The 6,956-nt window shown below is 38.8% G+C and overlaps 1 non-coding gene across 1 annotated transcript; it reads left to right on the forward strand.

Moving 5' to 3' along the window:
• The first annotated feature begins 5,867 nt into the window (after positions 1 to 5,867).
• Positions 5,868 to 5,974, forward strand: LOC143661791 (U6 spliceosomal RNA). The gene has a single exon (XR_013164843.1). It is a non-coding gene; the product is annotated as a U6 spliceosomal RNA (small nuclear RNA).
• The last annotated feature ends 982 nt before the right edge of the window (positions 5,975 to 6,956 follow it).

Here is a 6,956-nt window from a genome sequence, read left to right on the forward strand (position 1 = left end):
ATAAAAGGGAGAATTCCTGGCACATTGGTATTTGGAATAGTTAGGGTCTGAACATGCCATGTTTTCTGTCTATTCCCTGCAGTTCAAGCTGTTCTCTGCTCTCCCACACCTGGTTTCAAGGTGGTGAGGAGGGGCAGGGAGTGGGAAAGGGGCATGGAGCTGGCAGCTTGGTCAATAGAAGGAAAACAATCTTTATCCACAATGAAACACTGTTTTCATAGTTGACAGCACTAGATGTCCATCAAGTTTCTTTCCCTTCAGTATTTATTTTATATCAACATCTTTGCACTTCCATTAAAGCTAGAATATTTACATACTTGCATTAAACAAATCATTATTGTATTTTAGTGTTATATTTGTGAATGAATTTGTTATAGATAATGCTTTTCTTTATTGATTTCTCTTTTCATTTTGCAATTATATTAATTCTGAGAGTCTACTGCATTTGCTTTATAATAATGTTAATAAGCAATTAAAAACATGGTTCTGTCTCTCAGAGTTTAAGTGCGGAGGGGTAACAGATATTGATTAAAGAATATCAGAAAATGCAAAATTTGATATAGGATATGTATGTACCTGGCCAACAAGGAGTAGTAACTTCTACGGTTTTGTGTGTGTGTGTGTGTGTGTATGTGTGTGTGTCACTTAACGCAGTGGAAAGATTTAGTAGGTTTTTAAGCAGACAGAGGTAATGACCAAATTTGACTTTTAAAAAGATCGCTGTAGCTTTAGCTGAGTTGACTAAAAAAAAAATTAGTCAAGAAAATAGATGTAGGAAGACCAGTAACAAATTTATTTCAGGAATCCAGGAGAGAGATGTTGATGGCTTTGTCAAAATTCATGGCAGTGGAGATAGGAAGATGTGGGTGGATTGGGGAATATGTGGTTATAAGATTGACAGGATGTGGCTGTGAGTGCTGAAGTAAAGAGTGTTGTCGAGGATGACTCCACTGATTCTGGCTTAGACAACAGGTTGTGTGCTGCTCCTTCCCTTGGGTGGAATTGGGTGGGGTTGGCTTTCGTGGAGGTGTAAACATCACGAGATAGGTTCCAGAGATACTGAGCTAGAAGTGCCATAGAAAGTGTCAAGAATGTTACGAGTTTAGAATTCAGAAGAGAAGTTTGAATGGCAAATATAAATAAATTAGAACAAGATACAACTGTTCTATCAATTAACATGAACTTTGACAGAATTAAAGTTTTCCTCTATTCAGTTGATTTTTATTTATTAATTTGCTCAACAAATATTAATTGACCAAATACTCTCTCAAATGTAGTGCTGGATACTTTGAGGTTATTATTCTTCATATATATCAATAAATGTGTGTAATAATATGTATGATAAAATATATTTAATATTCAATATTTTGTTTTGAAACATGACAATGAAAATTGCATAAAACACACACACATACCTATTTTTGATTAATATCGACCTTGCAGACACCAAGATCTCATCATGACCTGGCACATTTCTACCTCACACCCTACTGAAAACCATCCCTCCCTTACCGACCATAAACCCTTCTTGATTTCTCTGAATCTCATAGAATCACTTCCTTGATTCACATTCTTAAATTCCAGATAGGCAGCACCAAACTATATAGTTTTGCATGTTATGGAATTTTATATAAAAAGAGTCGTCCTCCACACATTTTGTTGCTAACATTTTTCACTCAATATTCATAGAACATCTCTTCTGTTGTGTGCTTCTGCAATGTATTCACTTTCATTGCTGAATAGAATTTCACTGTATGACTCCACCCAAATTTATCAAATCAACTCTTTTTTAAACAGTTTTTTCACACAGCAAACATTCCATGGCCTTGAAGATCCCTTTGATGAGGTCACTGTGGGCTCCAGGCCTGTTGCCTGCACCTGTGTCCCCGCTCTCTCTGCACACCTGCACTCTGCCCCTACCTGAGGCTCTCCTGTGCCCCTCCCATGCCTAGGGGTTTCTTCCTGTTGCACAGAGATTGCAGACAAGCTGTGGCCTGTGCAATTCAGTGAACTTCCCTGCAATTCATGGGATTCAAACTGTACCATCTCCAATAGGTCTAAAAGCCAATCTTGGGACGGGACCCCCACTTCCCTGTGTTTCCCTCTGAGGTGTTCCTTTAACCTTAAGGTGCCATGTGGCATTCCCCTACATCTCAGAGTTACTCCTCTATCATAGTTTAATAATTCTTTATATTAAACTTTCCCTTTCCCATCTGTTGACGTTCTTCCAAAATCTGTCTTCTTTGTTCAGGATCCAGTGCTTCTAGATTTTTAAATTCTCTGGTGACTTTATTGTTACCTGTGGATCATTCTGTCTGATTCTGTCTGGTAGGTGTTTACTTATGCTTTTCAGAATTGGAGCATAGACATGAAGTTACTATTTTAAAAGTGTATAGGTATTTTTAAATCTTCTTTTATTATTGATCTCTGGCTTAATTGCCTGCAGGTCAGAGCACTCATTATTTTGAAATGTGTTCATGTTCATTTCTGTCTCTGCCTATGAGCTTTTTTTTTTTTTGAGTGCATGGCCCAGGCAATGAGCCCAGGTCTCCCACATGGAAGGCAGGCAGGAGCTCTAACAGCCACACTCCCCATGCACCCCTGTGAGCATTTTTTTAGGTGGTTCCATGTGTGGCTTGAAGTGAATGTGTAAATCAGTTTATGTTTTCATAATTTTTTCTGCTTCAGATTTTGCTATTTTTGTTAATTTTTCCTGGTTGTTTTATAAAGCTGAAATTGGGGATCTAATATACCAGCTTTATCTTTGTGTATTTAAACTTGTTCTCCTTATAATTGTTCAATTTTTGGTCTCCACATTTGAGGTTATTAGATGGGTAAAAGTCAGTATTATTTTTCCTTTAGGGTGAATTGAAACAACCATCAACGTGAAGTGAATTGTGTCACCTAGTAACAATTTTTACATTAAAGCATATGCATTTATATGCTTTATTATATTATTATAACTGCCCCTGTTTTGGTTAAGGTTGTAATTTTATAAATAAATAATTAAATAAATATATATTATATATATATGTTTATATTATTTTCCACTATTTTACTTTCAAGCTCTCTGTAGCTTTGTGCTGCTTTAGATGTGTCTCCTTTTAAGGACTATGATTCAGGGTGAGTGTGATTCATAAAATGTGATAAACTTTGTGTTTTAGTTGCAGAACCTGATATTTAAGATAATTATTAATATGTTAGTTATTTCCTACCATGCTTTGTGTTTAATGGATAATTTTTATGATCCCTTCTTGTCCTTTTTTAGGGCCTTATACATAATGTGCTTTTAATTCTTTTAGTGGTTATTCAACAAATTATAACACACATAACAATATTAATGTCTAAAAGTAATTAAAAACTTTGTGCTGGTATGAAACTGTTGTGCTCCCAGAAAAGCGATTCTTTAATCCTGATTCAATACTGCTTGGTGGCACCTTTAGACTAAATTGTTTCTATGGAGATTTGTCTCACCCAGCTGTGGGTGGGACTATTTGAACAGGTGGTTTCCTCAGAGATGTGTCTCACCATTCAAGGCGGGGCACCTGATAATTAAACCAAGAGCACCTGAATGCATTTCCACCTGGGTTTGTTAAGCAGCATCAAAATTGCCCTGCTTCCTGGCCAGTTGTTTTGGATGATATGTGGAAGTTCTTTGGGTGATAACAAAGAAGCACAATTAGCCAACCAGACGCAAGGGCAGAAAAGGACAGCTGTGTTGACTTAAAGAACATGGAGGAGGAAAGGGGAGAATAAATGTGGTCGAGTATCCCAAGCTTACCTAAATTTGGCCCCTATACAATAAGGGGGTAACAGTCATGGATGGGTCATGGATTCCTGTTTTTATTGTGTCTCAGATGTGAGAGCAAACCTTTACCTGCAGATACTGGGGATTCCAAGTTTCAAACTAAATGGAGCAAAAAGCAGAAGTTCAAGAGCCAGGCTTTTGGAGAAACTGAGTGCAGATTCGATCATCCAAACTCTAAGGAGATACAAACCTTGCTAATAATTATAAAGTTTGAGATGGAAAAGCAATGTTTGGAGAAGAAGCAGGGGCCATTCAGAGAAGCTGAGGGCAGCTCTTACTACCCCATCCAGGGAGCTGCAGGCTTAGAACCAGGTCACAAGGAAGGCAGAACTAGCTGCGGTGGTCACTCAAGAGCAGTGCTTATCCATAGGCAAAAATGATGGGCTGCCAAGCACACTTATTTTGTGCCACTATAAAGGATTGCTGCACTGAAAGGGAGCTGTGATTTTTCTGTATGACTATCTGTTTTCCTATTTGTCTTTGATATTCTGCAGTTTTTGAGATGTATCTCAGTATGGAGTCCTATTTATTAATTTGAATTTGTATGATGGGTGCTTGAGTTTGTGAATTGGTTTTCTTTCACTAGCTCTGGGTAATTTTTAACCATTATGTGTTGAAATATGCATCTGCCCATTATCTCCCTTCCTCAGATGTATATTAGTTCTTCTCACTGTACATCTCTCTGGATCCTCTATGTCTGTGGGTTTTTTGTCCATCTTTTTCTTTCTCAGCATTGTATTTTGTAAAATTTCTTCTGCTCTGGCTTCGAGCTGTGTAAATTCTCTACTGTTGTCAATTACCTTCATTCAGCTTCAATTTTGGGTTTCCTCATCCATGATCTAGAAACTTTGGTTTGATGGTTTGGTTATATTGAAGAGTGTAATATCATCCTTAAGATTTAGTTTTCTATATATGTACTATATTATTTTTTATTCATTCCTTTAAAAAATTTCTGATACCTACAAAATCTGAAACTGTAAGGAGAGTGCTGTTGTCAATTCACTTCTGATTCATGCTGCACATGCACCTTCAGAATTTCCTACCTGGAGGTGCTGTGGGCTCTCACTGCTGTGGCCTGTGCATGGATCTGGCACCCAAGGCACATGTAGGCAGTGTCCTTAGATGTCTTCAGGACAGCATTCCTTTGGTACCAAAATATTTCCAGCTAGAGGCAATCAAATATCTTTTCAGATCATGATATTTTTTAAGGAGATAGACACATTTAATATGAGGTTCTTATTTAGATTGTCCTTTATTGTTGATTGCTGCTTGTATAACCAGATAATTTTATACATTTTGAATACATATTTACTTAGAAAAAAATTACTGAAAATTTCATTTTTGAAATTGATTACTGCATGTTTCATGGTCAAAAAGTTGCATTTTGTGTGATGCTATTTTGGGGACTTCACATTACATCCACCCACAATCTACTATGCAATTTGTTTCTCTGACCACTGTGTGACTTGCACAGGCCCCTCTGGCACTGCCCAGTTGTGCATAGATTTCCAGCTGGGCTCTGTGCCTTGGTGACAGGAAAAGAGCTGTGATTGGCAGGGCAAAGGACACTGGTAATGGCACATCCCTACCTCTTTCTGATGTTGCTGCTCTGGGACTCTGGTAGAAGGTGTAAAAGAACCTCAACCAAACAAGGTTTAAGTCTTTGAGGATTAGGGAAAACTACTTTAGATGCACACTGAAATAGCCATAATTTCCAGATATATTAGAGACCATATCAAATGTAATGGATCTCTGAGGTATTTTGTAGCCACAAGAAAACAAAGTGTGGACAAGCTGTTTTCAAATTTGTTGGCATAATCTGTGCATCTATGTTATCGTTCATTCTGATTGCAGGTGTCCAAGGGGAACCTCTGAAGATTGAGTCTCCAGTCTCCCTGACTGACTCACCAGGTCTTAGGGTCAGCATTAGCTGCAAGTCCAGCCCTAGTATTTCCTCCAGTCTCAACCACAGGAACCAGTCTGCTACCAGCATGTGCTAGTTTGCGAGGTGCCAGAATGTGAAATACCAGACCTGGAGTGGCTTTTAAAAAGTGAAATTGTGCTCACTTTGGCAGCACATACACTAAAATTGGAAGAATACAGAGAACAATTGCAAGGCCCCTGTGCAAGGATGGCATGCAAATTCATGAAGCATTGCATATTAAAAAGAAAAAGACAAGAAAAGAAGAAATAAGTGGAATTTAACAAGCTAAATTCAGGAACCCCTCTGTCAGCTGGATAGTCATGTGGCTGGCATGTGCTTGTCCCTTGCTCCTGGGCTCCATTGCTTTCAGACTCTGTTCCTATGTGGCTCCTCACTTTGCTTCTCCAGGGCTGACTTTCATCTTTTTGCTTCCTTTGGCTCTCTCTAGGTTCTGTCTTGCTTACCATCTCATGCTAGGCTCCAACATCTCCAAACATCCATGTCTCTATTCTCCAAGTGTCAGCATCTCTTTCAGCCCGGGGCACTGTCAGCTCTGAGGCTTTGATCATTTCTGACTCTCTTCAAAATGTTCCCTCTATTAAAACATTCCAGTAAAATAATTAAAATGCACCTGAAATGGGTGGAGACACATCTCCATCTAATCAAAAGGTCACACCCATAATTGGGCATGCCACATCTTTGGAGATAATCTAACCAAAAGATTCCAAAGTACTATATAGAATCAGGGCTGCTCCCAGAAGATGGGGTCAGGATTAAAACATGCCTTTTCTGGAGTTCATAATAGTTTCAAGCTGGCACACAACAGAATCCAGGACAGTCCCCTAACTGCTTATCACCTCAGCATCCATAGGGCATCTGGCATCCCTGAAAGGTCCTTGTCAGCTGATCACAACAGACTGTCCTCTCAGCATCAGCGAGCTCAAGGCTGAAAATGGGCAGGTTACTTTGCCAGAAATATTAGGACTTTCCCCCCATTATGATTGACTGTTTGAATACAACCTCTCCCTCTGGGCTGCTTGTTGGTCAATCTCTTATGAAGTTGCTACTCCCTGTTCCAACAGCCCTAGAAATACCTGCCTCTTCTATCTTCCTGGGAAGTTGTCTCCTGATTTCTTTTCAAGGATTTTTTTTTCAGGTCAAGGGGACATTTAGAGGGTCTGGTCTCTTTAATCTTTTTTGTGATGGTCACTGTGGTAAAATGCA

The sequence above is a fragment of the Tamandua tetradactyla genome, chromosome 17 (genome assembly GCF_023851605.1).
Source record: "Tamandua tetradactyla isolate mTamTet1 chromosome 17, mTamTet1.pri, whole genome shotgun sequence".
In the NCBI taxonomy this organism is placed as follows: domain Eukaryota; kingdom Metazoa; phylum Chordata; class Mammalia; order Pilosa; family Myrmecophagidae; genus Tamandua; species Tamandua tetradactyla.